The sequence below is a fragment of the Podarcis cretensis genome, assembly GCF_951804945.1.
Source record: "Podarcis cretensis genome assembly, chromosome: 17".
Classification (NCBI taxonomy): Eukaryota; Metazoa; Chordata; class Lepidosauria; order Squamata; family Lacertidae; genus Podarcis; species Podarcis cretensis.
Window position 1 is genome coordinate 43,389,114 of NC_137187.1, and position 14,089 is coordinate 43,403,202.

The 14,089-nt window shown below is 52.0% G+C and overlaps 1 protein-coding gene across 3 annotated transcripts in view; it reads left to right on the forward strand.

The window, feature by feature from the left end:
• The first annotated feature begins 9,612 nt into the window (after positions 1-9,612).
• Positions 9,613-14,089, forward strand: part of LOC307206182 (uncharacterized protein) — a 164,543-nt gene continuing 160,066 nt past the window's right edge. For 2 of the 3 annotated variants that reach the window (XM_079959023.1, XM_079959025.1), the window contains exon 1: positions 13,365-13,686. The gene's annotated coding sequence lies outside the window, so the exon portion shown is untranslated. Of the gene's footprint in view, positions 9,919-13,364; positions 13,687-14,089 lie in introns of those variants that run through there. The other variant, XR_013834303.1, reaches the window with a different exon arrangement.

Here is a 14,089-nt window from a genome sequence, read left to right on the forward strand (position 1 = left end):
CTTGTCGGGTACAGCTTGCAGCATGCCCAGTTGTAGCTGTGGGTCATCCTCTTGCCCCTCGTCCTCCTGGTTAGTCATGATGCAATGTTCTGCGCAGTAGGAGGAGCAGAAGGTCAATTTACGCTGGTACCATGCCAATGCCGGGCTGTGCCTGTCCAACCAGCTCATGCCCAACACTATGGGCGTGTCTGACAGTTGGGTGACGTTGAAGCTGATGACTTCGCGGTGATTTCCAATGCGCATCACCATTGGCGGCGTTTGCTGTACCACCTGTCCCCCCAGCAATTCTCTTCCATCGACTGTCACTACTTTCAGGGGCATCGTGGCAGGCAGTAGCGCTATGCTATGTTGCTTGATGAAATCCACCCCCATAAAGTCTGCATTGCTACCAGAGTCAATGGTAATAGGCACTTCCATGGTGAGCCCATTGGGAAGCTGGAGTGTTGCGGTGAGCTGCACCACTGGTTTTGGGCGGGAGGGGGTCTGTGGGCTGTAAGATTCCTGGGGACTGCTTCACTGATTCGTCTGGCTGGGCCCCAGCGGCTCTGCTTCCAGCCAGACTTCGTCGTTTCCCTGCTGCGGTTCCCTCTGCTGAGCTGCTTCTGTTACTTTTGCTGAGGCTGCATTGTGCTTGTGGAGCCTCTGGGGGCACTCTTTTGCCATATGCTGAGCACTTTCGCAGATGTAACACTTCCTGTTCCCTCTAGGAGGCTTCACCTTGGCTGCTCCTGGTGTGAGGGCTCTGGTCGCTGACTGAGCCTTGGCACCACCTATCTCCATCGGCTCCTCTCCCCCTCCCAGTGGAGGCGTGGATTGAGCGCGCGCTGAGTCTCTGGGGAAGAAAGGAGGTGCCCTTGCTGGCGTGCGTCCCCAACGCCCTTCATCTTTGCTCCAGGGACGTTCTTCCAGCCGCACACCAATCGTCAACGCCTTCTGGACCACTTCTTGAGTGCTCCGTGGCCTCTCCCCCCTTGTGATTTCGTCTTTCACAGCCCCGTTCAGCCCCTCCCAGAACAGGTCCCTGACGGACGCTGAGTCTTTTTCCCATCCCAGCGCGTTGACCAATGCAAAAAAGCGGGAATGATATTGCCTTACAGTGGCTCTGCCTTGTTTCAGACCGTGAATCTCTTTTCTAGCGACATCTACATCTATCTCCGATAAAAAACAATCGTCCATCGCCTTAATGAAGGCTTTTGCGTTTTGGAGGGCTGGATCATTATCTCTCCACAGATTGCGCAACCACGCTTTAGCTTCTCCATGGAGATGCGTTAGTATGAAGCCTACTTTCTCCTGCTCATCTCTAAAGTCCTTCTCCAGCAAATTTAGCGCAAAAACTACGTCTGCTCTGAAGTTAGGATATTGCTGCAGACTCCCATCGAAATGCGACACCAGGCTCCCCCCTCTCTTCCCGAGCCCGATCCCTTCTGATTTGGCTGCCGGTGGCCCCTGTTTAGTCAACATTTCCAACCTGTTTTGCAGATCCTTGCAGACAGCATCTGATTCCTCTTCTCTCCTCCTTGCCGCTCGTATTTCTGCGTTAAGTTGTACCACGGCGTCTTGCAAAGCTGCCAGTCGTTCTTCTGTAGTCATCTTGTGCTGCTTTTGTGAGCTCGCGAAGCACTAATCTTCGCCCATCGCTGCGTCCTCTCACGTTGCGAGGTTCTTTGAAATTTGAGACAGGACTTACTGTCAGAGCTGCCTCCAGGTCCCAGCTCACAGAGGACCAACGCTAGGCTGTAGTTATGTACAAAAGTCTTTATTGAGATTCAGTCTCCATTTCAAAGCCGCAGCGTGCAGCTCTACGTCCCGACCTTAGACCGGCGAAGTCCTGTCTGAGTCTCCTCCCCCTCCACACCAGTTTAAGACTCTCGCTTTGCTCCACCTCTTCCTAAATTCCTTTCTCCTCTGGGCCCTCCTGCCCGCTAGGGTCTCATCCTTCCTGGACTCCTCTGACGCTGACCCTGACGATTCTTGCCCCTCCTTCCGGCGGGCTTTAGGACCTGGTTCCCTATCCGGGCTACCTTCTGTGCCCCTCGCCTGTACCTTTGAACTTGGCGCGCACGCCCAGCCTGCAACTTTCCTCTTAACCGTTAACTCGCTCTCCGATGGAGGCGTGGTCCACCCTGACTCATCTTCTCTCGCTGGTGGTGCATATGTGGGCTCTGACACCTGGGACTCCTCCCCCCCACTACGCTCTGGTGGGGAAGCTGGTCCTGCTTTGCAACTGGTGCTCTGGGAGTCCCCGCTGGCCCCTTGCTTCTGGGGTGTCCCCCTTGGGTCGCCCCTTGCCCTGCCCATCGGCGCCCCCTTCTGTGAATCTTCCGATTCGCTGGAGAGGCTCATGGAATCTATCGGGCTGCTGTCATATTCTCCTACGCTGCCCTCGGATTGCTCCCCCTCGCTTTCCATCTCCTCTCCTCCCTGCGCTCCCGCTGAGTCCCTGACAAGTGGATTTCATCAAGCAACATAGCATAGCGCTCCTGCCTGCCACGATGCCCCTGAAAGTAGTGACAGTCGATGGAAGAGAATTGCTGGGGGGACAGGTGGTACAGCAAACGCCGCCAATGGTGATGCGCATTGGAAATCACCGCGAAGTCATCAGCTTCAATGTCACCCAACTGTCAGACACGCCCATAGTGTTGGGCATGAGCTGGTTGGACAGGCACAGCCCGGCATTGGCATGGTACCAGCGTAAATTGACCTTCTGCTCCTCCTACTGCGCAGAACATTGCATCATGACTAACCAGGAGGACGAGGGGCAAGAGGATGACCCACAGCTACAACTGGGCATGCTGCAAGCGGTACCCGACAAGTACAAGGCATTTTTGGAGGTCTTCTGCGAGAAGGAAGCGGACAAGCTGCCTCCCCACAGACCCTACGACTGCAAGATTGACCTCCTGCCGGGGGCAACGCTGCCGACCGGAAAACTGTACTCCATGTCTGAAGACGAACTGCAAGAGCTCAGGGAGTTCATAGATCTCAATTTGAAGCGGGGATTCATCCGAGAATCCAAAGCAGTGGGGGGCAGTCCTGTGTTCTTTGTGAAGAAAAAAGACACGCCCCAGAAGAGGCTAGTAGTTGATTTCAGAATTTTAAATTCGAAAACCAAGCCCACGGCTTTCCCGATGCCCAAGATCGACGACTTGCTCGCGACGGTGAGGAAGGGACGCATCTTCACCAAGCTGGATCTACGAGGGGCGTACAATCTTATACGCATGCGGGAGGGCGACGAGTGGAAGACGGCCATGTTCACGCCCTTGGGCACCTATGAGTATAGGGTTATGCCCTTCGGTTTACAAAATGGCTCCCACTGCTTCCAAGCCTTCATGCATCACGTGTTAGCGGGGCTCCTCTACAAGAAGTGCGTCTGCTTCCTGGACGACATTCTGATCTTCTCGGAATCGCAGGAGGCTCACGAGAGAGATGTCAAGGAAGTCCTGCAAAGACTACGGGAGCACAGGCTTTACGCCAAACTGGAGAAATGCCAGTTCGACATGACGGAGGTGGATTTCCTGGGCTACAAGCTGTCCGACAAGGGAATCGCCATGGACAGCGCCAAGGTACGATCAGTACTGGACTGGAAGAGCCCGCGCAATCGGAAGGAGGTCCAGAGGTTTGTCGGCTTTGCTAACTTTTATCGCAAGTTCATCAAGGGTTTCGCTATGCAGACGGCGGCCATCACGGACACCCTCAGCTCCAAGAAGAAGAAGTTCATCTGGACGGAGCAGGCGGAGCAGTCCTTTCAGAAACTCAAGCGTTTTTTCGCTTCCGAGGTACAACTGCTGCATGTGAACCCCAGCAAGCCCATGAGGGTGGAGACGGATGCCTCCGACAGAGCCGTGGGGGCAGTCCTGTTGCAGCGAGACCCGCAAGGGGATTGGAGGCCGTGTGCTTTCTACTCCAGGAAACTCAGCAAGTCGGAGCAGAACTACACCATCTGGGACAGAGAGTTGCTGGCCATTCATGCAGCATTCAAGGCGTGGCGGCACTTCCTCATCGGAGCCAAACACACGGTGCAAGTTCGCACGGACCATAAGAACCTGGAGTACTGGCGCACGGCGCGGTTCCTGAACCAGAGACACATCCGCTGGGCGGAGTTCTTTGCGGATTTCGACTTCAGGATAGAATATATCCCCGGAGACAACAACATCATGGCTGATGCGCTATCCAGGAAGCCGCAGTATCTGGAGGAAGCAGCACCGGTAGCGGCCAAACACATTTTCGCACCCAAGGCGTGGGCATGCGCTTCGGCCACAGTAGACCTGGAAGCAATACGGCGCGAGCTGCGAACAGATTCCTTCGCGCGCTCCAAGATGGAGGAGGTGCGCAGCGGCACGGCAAAGGACGACGAGTTCCAGATACGCGACGGACTGCTCCTCCGCAAGGGTGCCATCTACGTACCGGGAGATGAACTCCGCGCGACAGTACTGCAACAGCTACACGACGCACCCAGCGCCGGACATTTCGGCAAGGAAAAGACGGTGGAATTGGTAGCCAGAGACTTTTGGTGGCCCAAGATGCGGGGAGAAGTCGCGGATTACGTCACGAGGTGCGACACCTGCCAAAGGGCCAAGCCAGTACACAGACCGCCGGCGGGACTGTTAGAACCGCTACAGACCCCGTCCGAACCGTGGGAGAGGGTAGCCTTGGACTTTGTCACTGACCTGCCCAGCTCGAGGGGCAAAACAGCAGTACTCGTGGTAGTCGACATGTTCACCAAGATGGCGCACTTCATTCCTTGCGCGAAGGTGGCCACAGCGGAACAGACAGCCAAGCTGTTCATAGACCACGTGTTCAAGGTACACGGCCTGCCACGGTCTATCCTGTCCGACAGGGGGCGCCAGTTCATCTCGAGTTTCTGGCGGAAGCTGATGGGGATCCTGAACGTCAAGGTCAACCTAGCGTCGGCAAGACACCCGCAGACCAACGGACAAGTGGAGAGGGTCAACGCCGTCATGCAGCAGTACCTGAGATGTTAGCGCAACCAGCAGCCCTCGACCTGGGTGGACTATCTGCCCCTGGCCGAGTTTGCCTACAACAACACACAACACGTGTCCACGGGGGTGACACCGTTTTTTGCCAACCACGGGCGACATCCCAGGACCTTCCCGGGCTTAGAGAAAGAGGGGGAGGGGGAGCCACAGGGAGCAGAGGCATTGGCAGAGGAGTTACAGGAGGTCCATGAACAGCTCCGTAGACAGTTAGACCTAGCAAAACACGTATACAAGATGCAAGCAGACAAACACGGAAGAGTGGGGGAGGACATACGGGTAGGGGACTGGGTCCGGTTAGCGGCCCAGGCAGTGCCGGCCAGATCCTTAGCTAAGAAGAAGCTAGGACACAAGCAGTTGGGCCCTTACCTAGTCGAGGCACAGATCAACCCAGTGGCTTTCCGTTTGACACTACCGGAGGGTTCCAGAATGCACCCGGTCTTTCATAGATCGGTGTTAACGCCCTACAAGGCACCTCACAGGTTTCAGGAGCCAGGGACAGCTCCCAGTCCGCTTAGAGATGCACCCATGACAGGGGGGTCGCCGAGGGCGGGGCCACTCAACGAGGTGACGGAGATTTTGGACTCGAGATGGGGGGAAGAGGGAGTCGAATATCTCATCGCAAGGGAAGGTGCCCCGGCCAGCGCCAACAGCTGGGTGCCGTACTATGCGGTGGAGGAGCACTACCTCAAAGACGAGTTCCACGCACTCTTCCCGCACAGGCCCATGCCGGAGGATTATTTTGACGAATATCTTTTAACCCCCACACTCTCAGCCAGTACGTTTCAGGGGTTCTCCTCGGCTGAGGAGACGGTTCCAGGGACTACCTCGCCGGAGGGGTCGGTCTCAGACTTGGGTGCGGAACGCTCTTATTGGTGGGACACTCAACCCGAGGAGGAGTGGCGCAGGAGACTGCTCAGAGGGCCCTGGCACGCAGACTACCAAGAGAAATGGGGGAACAAGGGGGGATGGACGGGTTGGGAGAGGATCCTTGTTTCGAGCATGCCGGCAACGAGATGGAAGCGGAGGAGAGCGACCTCGATGTACCCATCACGGACTGGCAGCATGCTAGGGGGGAAGACCGGTATCCTGCATGCACCCCCACAGCATTGGAGCACCCGGAACCCACGCCAGAAGAGGGGGAGGGGGGAAGGGGGGGCTTCGAGGGGGGGATGGATGTATGGATGTCAGGGACTCAGCGGGAGCGCAGGGAGGAGAGGAGATGGAAAGCGAGGGGGAGCAATCCGAGGGCAGCGTAGGAGAATATGACAGCAGCCCGATAGATTCCATGAACCTCTCCAGTGAATCGGAAGATTCACAGAAGGGGGCGCCGATGGGCAGGGCAAGGGGCGACCCAAGGGGGACACCCCAGAAGCAAGGGGCCAGCGGGGACTCCCAGAGCAGCAGTTGGAAATCAGGACCAGCTTCCCCACCAGAGCGTAGTGGGGGGGGAGGAGTCCCAGGTGTCAGAGCCCACATATGCACCACCAGCGAGAGAAGATGAGTCAGGGTTGACCACGCCTCCATCGGAGAGCGAGTTAACGGTTAAGAGGAAAGTTGCAGGCTGGGCGCGCGCGCCAAGTTCAAAGGTACAGGCGAGCGGCACAGAAGGTAGCCCGGATAGGGAACCAGGTCCTAAAGCCCGCCGGAAGGAGGGGCAAGAATCGTCAGGGTCAGCGTCAGAGGAGTCCAGGAAGGATGAGACCCTAGCGGGCAGGAGGGCCCAGAGGAGAAAGGAACTTAGGAAGAGGTGGAGCAAAGCGAGAGTCTTAAACTGGTGTGGAGGGGGAGGAGACTCAGACGGGACTTCGCCGGTCTAAGGTCGGGACGTAGAGCTGCACGCTGCGGCTTTAAAATGGAGACTGAATCTCAATAAAGACTTTTGTACATAACTACAGCCTAGCGTTGGTCCTCTGTGAGCTGGGACCTGGAGGCAGCTCTGACAGTTGGGGTCTTCTTTTGTTCTGGGCTTCCATCTTGCTTCACCTTGTGGGCAGTGGGAATCCTGTCGTGACAGTCTTTCTTCAATAAAGACCAAGCCTACAGGCTGCTGATTTGCTCCAAATTGCTCTGGTTGGTGTCTTGATTTTACCCAAGGGAGCCCTCGGATTTTCCGGTAACTATCTCTAAACACAGTGCTATAGGTCCCAGTGCAACACATGCCTGGCTTATCCTAGAGATCACTGTGTGCAAAATTTGCGATGCCACTTGAGCCTAATATTTACCCTGCAATGCCAACCACCTTTGCCCAGGACAATGTACGACACCCTGGACTCAGCTCTTCAAAAATTATTAGAATTTGGACTAAGAAACAGGAGAGTGTTCTGGAAGGAAGGATATTTTAAAATGACTGGAAGATCAGAATTATGAAATGGGGGGGGGGGGCTTGGAAAAAATATATTTTAAAAACTCTTCCAAAAATCCCTTTAAAAGAATCAAGTCTTTAAAAAAAAGTCCTAAAAAAGTATTTAAAAGAATCCTTTCCAAAAAATTAAAAAATTGTACAGTAGCCCCTTAGAGGTAGGTAGTTGGTCTACCTAGCTGAATCTGGGGGGAAACAAGAGAGAAGAACGCAGGAACAAGTGAAAGAAGCTTTCTCCGACAGCGAGAACATGGAAAGGCCTCCCCAAAATTTTTAGTTTGGAATGTATAATTGGCTTTATTGTTTGTATTATGATGTGGCAAGAATTGATTTGATTTGTTATCATTGGAATGTTACTAATGGAGAATTAATTTAAAAAATATTCACTCCATTAATAAGTTCTTAGTTCATCTTCGATGAAGGTTTGCCGGATCATAAATCAGGAAATATAATGTAAATAGAAAAAGAGATGAGCAAGAGGTCTCCTTACCACTGACATCATCATTGCATTCTGTTGTCATAGTGCTGTGACCTCATGTCTCCAGGGGCTTGGGGGCCCTTAGCAACACTGGTACACAGCGACCTCCATAGAGAGTGAGTGTGTTTTCTTTTTCTCCCCAAAGTCAGTGTGGTATATTTAGTTTTAATTTGGCATTTGTGTTCCCTTTTAATAAGAATAAGAATAAGAATGAGTTTTTTTATTTGTATCCTGCCCTCCCTGGCTGAGGCCGGGCTCAGAGCGGCTGACATCATAAAAAACCCCCAGGAAGGACCTTTTAGGCAGAATTTTGTTCCAAAGCCAGAACCATTCAGCTCTTTCAGGGGCTGGCCAGGGTAAAATGTAGAAATTGGAGACAGAGGCCTGTTCAGAGCTATTTGTGGTGGTATCATTACAACCCATGGAATTCCTTACTAATTAAACGTCTCCCTGTTTCACAAGAGGAATAACCATGCTTTATATAGCTCATGTCTGAGAAAAGGTGGCATTTTCTCAAGGTCTTACCATGAGGGTGCAGTAAATGAGAATTGGCCCCTAACAGCTTGCTTGGTTCCCTCCCCTGTACGTTTTAGGCTCACGTTCCCTTTTTCTCTGGGATACGGTGCAGGCCGTGATTTGGGCTGACTTCCCAAAGAGCCTCTGTTATAAATAAAAATTGCCCTTTTTCCTTATGGGGTTATCCAAAAGCCCATATAGAGTCCTTACATAGGTTCCCTATTGGTAGGAGAAGATAACAGAGGCCAACCAGAGAATATTGAGAAGCAAGGCAGCTAGTAAGCTTGATCTTTATTGATCTGTTGCAACAGAGTGCTCCCCTCACCCACAGGAGAGACGAGGAACCCAGAACAATGGTGCACAAGGCCTTATATGGACTCTTGAAATTGCCACCCTGTAGACCAAGACCACCCCTGGATCATCATACATACATCACAGAAGGGGTGTAACCTAAGACCACCCCTCAGATACATCACACCTACATAACAGAAAAGGCAGTCTAAACAGAAATTTAATGTTGTTTTTGTCCTTGTTTATCTCCTGTCTGGCAGGTTACTTGATTGGATTGCCTGGGGAGCCTGGCCAGTCTTTTGTAATGATAAATACTTAGTTCCTGGGCCAGGTCACAGGCTCACACCCTATTCAAACACAGACATACCCTTAAGACAGGATTTGTGAAGGAAAAGACAACGGGGAGGCTTTTCCAGTTTGACCTTGCAGAGAAAACATTTGCTCAGTTTAGGAATCAAAATGGCTTCAGGTCAGTCTTCCTGTGCTGATCTATGTATGTGCGCCTATCACATCATCCCATGAGCGGTGTGAGTTGTTCAACCGCATTCTAAATGACATACAGCATTACCAAACCAATAAACAGAATATCCAGTCAATCTTCAGTACCTATAAAAGAACTTCAGGGATAGGACCAGAAGCATTAGCCTCATCCTTAGGATCAGAAGCTGAGGCTCCCACAGATGAGAGTTGTTGTTTTCAACACAACAAAGCCACTTCTGAACCTGGTGAGGAGTTGGGGTTGCGGGCTTCACGCCCACTCCGTGTGCGAGGGGGCTGGATCCGGCCCCCGTGAGACTGAGGGAATCCCAGCCACGTCGTCAACCCAGCCAGCCAGTTGGGTGGCTGGGGGGCGTAGCCTGCCCTATTTAGGGCCGGCGCGGCCGGGGCTCGCCCTCTTTTTACCTCACCAGCCATCCCGCTTTGGTTTGTATTAAGGTTGTTTTGTCTCTTGCTTACCTTTTCTTTAGGCTGTGTATCTCAATTCCTTTGGTGATCGATTTTCACTTGGATTTACCCGCACATCGGTGTTGTGCCTCCCATCGGATTGCCTGCCTCAAGCCCGCCCGTGTTTCAGGCAGCCGCTTCGGCAGCCAGAGCCATTTAGCTCCGGAACAGCAGGGCTGAAACCGTGCTGGAAAACCCCATCGACCGGGTGTTCCCTTCTCTCTGGGTGGCTTCTCTGCAGTGGAGCTTTGTGGAACGCGGTTTGCACGTTCAGCGCCAGCCCATCGCCGTTTAGTCCTTTTACTTGGAAGCGCACAGTTCACCCGACGGATCAGGTTTGGCTGGGGGTTCTTATTTCTAGCCGCATTCGCAGGGTGGTGGGGCACCTTTTACGTTTGTGGGGGGCTTGGTGGAGCAAAAGGAGGGAGGCTTAAAAGGACACGTCTTTGTCGCTACCCCTTTGCATTTGGTACTGGCCGCGTTGCCTTTGCGTTCCAACGGTTGCTTCTTCACCATTATACCTTTCCAAGAACTTCAGCCAGACTTCCAGATCGGATTTTACCTCTTTAGATAGGCGAACCCTGTGATGGGGTGACCGCAAGCCTGCTGACAACCTCGCGAGGCGGCCGCAAAATGGGCGGCCTGGGGAAACCACTCGGCAAGCAAAGTTCAAATGGCCTAACAACGGCTGAATCTGCCTGAGCGTAACTTTTCTTAGAGGGAGAGGTTGCTGAATGAGGTCCCTAAGCGCAACCAATTTTTCACTAGGAAGTTTTGAGGTTTGGGCAACTGTATCCAACTCAATGCCTAGGTAAACCATAGTTGTAGCTGGGCCCTTCATTTTATCTGCAGCCAAAGGTACTCCCAGCTATCCTGCTAAAGATGTGAAGGCTTCCAGAAGGGCCGACCACTTATGCCTACTATCAGCTACGAGAATAAAGTCGTCCATGTAGTTTGACACACCCTCAGCCTGTTCTAAAACGAAGGACCCAGTCCCAAAAGGTACTAAATGCCTCAAAGGCTGCACAGGCCACTGAGCAACCCATAGGCATTGCTTTGTCTACAAAGTCAGTAAAGGTAAAGGTACCCCTGCCCATACGGGCCAGTCATGTCCAACTCTGGGGTTGCGCGCCCATCTCGCTTAAGAGGCCGGGGGCCAGCGCTGTCCGGAGACACTTCCAGGTCATGTGGCCAGCATGACGAAGCTGCTCTTGCGAGCCAGCACCAGCACAGCACACGGAAACGCCGTTTACCTTCCCACTATAAAGTGGTACCTATTTATCTACTTGCACTTAAGAGTGCTTTCGAACTGCTAGGTGGGCAGGAGCTGGGACCGAACGATGGGAGCTCACCCCGCCGTGGGGATTCGAACCGCTGACCATACGATCGGCAAGTCCTAGGCGCTGAGGTTTTACCCACAGTGCCACCCGCGTCCCGTGTCTACAAAGTATGCCCCGTCAAATTTAAAACCCAGCCACCGGAAATCTTCTGGGTGGACTGGCAGGAGTCAGAAAGCAGACTCTATATCACATTTCGCCAGCAACAAACCTTTTCCAAATTTGCGAATAAGTTTAACTGCTTGGTCAAAGGAGGCATACCTCACAGAGCAAAGTTCCTGAGGTATCGCATCATTGACGGACCCTCCCTTTGGGTAGGATAGGTTGTGAATCATGCGAAACTCACTGGGTGCCTTTTGGGGGGGATGATGCCTAATGGGGATATATGCAAACCCTCTATGGGAGGGACGGAAAAGGGACCGGCTACCCTCCCTGCATTAATTTCTTTAAGTATTTTCTTGCGTGCCACTTCGGGCATCTCTCCAACTGATTTCTGATTTGGTGGGTCACCTGAATTGGGGGGCAAAGCAACTGGGATCCTAAAACCTAAACTAAAACCTTCCCAGAGAAATAATGCAGCTGTTCTGTTGGGATAGAGATCCAAAAGGGTTTTTAAGGCTCACGTACCCTTTTTCTCTGGGATGCGGTGCACGCTGTGATTTGGACTGACTTCCCAGAGAGCCATCACATGAGCGGTGTGAGTTGTTCAACCACATTCTAAATGACACACAGCATTGCCAAACCAATAAACAGAATATCCAGTCAATCTTCAGTACCTATAAAAGAACCTCAGGGATAGGACCAGAAGCATTAGCCTCATCCTTAGGATCAGAAGCTGAGGCTCCCACAGATGAGTTGTTGTTTTCAACACAACAAAAGGGATGGCGTTTCACTCCTGCATCTGCTGGAGAACCGCCCTCCCCTTTCCAACTAACTGAAAGTACAATGTGGGAATATACACAGAAGCCCAAATGATTATTTGGAGGCGGAACAGGTACTGCTCGCAGCTGATGGGGTGTGGCTCTTCCCATGCGCCGGCTTCTTGAAAGCGGATCGGTGTCCTGAAGCGACTGTCTGTTGTCCATGCCTTCCCCTTTCTCCGGGGGGGGGGGGAGAAGCCAGGGAGTGAAAGAGGTGAGGACAGGTGACCCCCCTAGGCCCAAAGTCACCCCAGGCCTCAAAACCAAATTTCCCCTTTCTCTCAACAGCTTTTCTCTGCTCTTCTCTGCTTTCTCACAAGATGCTGCTGCATAAGCAAAAGGTTATTTTTTATCAGTACAAGAAGGCTTCAAAAAGCTAATGAATAGGCTCTGTCAATGCCAGGAATAAGCAGGTCTGGGAACTGAGTCTTATCTCATCCAGTTGCAACACATCTTGGACACGCTGAATGCAAGGCTTCTCAACCCCCTTGGCTTCTCATCCCTCTTTCCTGGGAAGGGTGCCAAGAGTCCCAAGAGTCCCAAGAGTCCCAGGACAGGAGCTTTCTGTTCATGCTAAGGGAAACTCATGAGGCAGGACTCCTGAGGAGGGGGAGAAGGGGGAGGGAACTGGAGGGGAATATATGCTCTGTGCAAATGGCTGTGAACTTGTGCTTGTTTGTGAAGTTATCACACTAGCTCCTTCTACCAAGCCCGGATGATAGAAATAAAGCTCTTTCTCTGAAATTATCCCTTGAGTTCCTGTTTGACTCCCCTTTCCCTCTCCCGGGTGCAATGCTCTTCCCACCTGAGGGCAAAGCCTGAAAAGGCTACAGGAGTTGTGGCGTCCTCAGGCACAGAGGTTTTCCAGGTAGCTAGTCCCAGTGTCAACTTCTGCAGGCAGCACGCCTCCACCCGCACACAAGACAAGCCGCCTGCAGGAGTCGACTTCTGTAAAGTGGCCCACCAAGGGGAGATCCTTCCAGCAAGGTTTCAGGGCAGACCTTCAGCCTGTCCTGGGATCCACCCATAATGAGAAAACGAAAACAAAACTATTCACACAAAAGGCAGGCCTTACACCCAGGCTTTTACTGACCGTACATTAAAAGACCTTTTCACAAGAGATATTGAAGATAATAAAACACAGCACCCAGAATTAGGAAGAGATAACCAGGCTGGAATAGTAGATCATGTCAGATCATTTTCCTCCACAAATTTTACAATATTCTTCCGCGGTATCCACTTCCTCCCTCCTTGGATCGCTTGCTATTTCCAGGTCTGTCAAATATTTGGTCATCCTTCTCACTCTGAGTAAAAAGACTTCCTCATTTCAATGTTTACAAATAAAAATACAATACCAAATACTTTGAATCATTCCCAGATTCTGTCAATATCCAGGATAATATTTCCGAATTGCTAAATTTCCAGCAATCAGAACTGGAATATCATATTCCAGTCTTAATAGATTACCTAAAAATCACACTTTCTTATCTAGAGATTCTAATTTTTTATTGATTTTTCCATGGATTCTACTTCTAACAATATATCTTTAACAATATTTCATATTTCGACCCTCCTCCCCTGGACTTCCCTCGTACTCACATTTTGTTTTATTTCCCTATTGTTCACCTTGCGTATTTGATGTTTTCCCAAAATTTCCTCAATACATATAGTCTTATTTTTTGTTGTAGACAGTTGTGATTGTTCACTCAAACCCTGCCAATGAGTCCATTTCTTTAGGTTGCCTCTTCATATATGTTGTAAATGGTTCCCATTCTCTTTTAAAGTCTTTGTTGTCCTTTTCATGTAATTTTTCTGTTAGTTTTGCCGATTCTGCATATTCCATAATGTCAGGGGCTCAGGAGCAGAGGCACAGGGGAGAGAGGAAACGGAGAGCGAAGGGGAAGAATCTGAGGGCAGCGTAGGGGAGTATGACAGTGGCCCGAGAGATTCCATGAGCCTCTCCAGCGATTCAGAAGATTCCCAGAAGGGGGCGCCGATGGCCAGGGCAAGGAGGGTCCCAGGAGGGACGCACCAGAAGCAAGGGGCCAGCAGGGACTCCCAAAGCAGCAGCTGGAGATCAGGACCAGTTTCCCCACCAGAGCGTAGCGGGGGGGGGAGGAGTCCCATGTATCAGGGCCAGCGTCTCCTCCAGTAGGGAGAGAAGATGAGTCAGGGCTGACCACGCCTCCATCGCTGAGTGAGGGAACGGAGGGGAAGTCAGATCCAGCTGGCCCCCCCGAAGGGGGAAG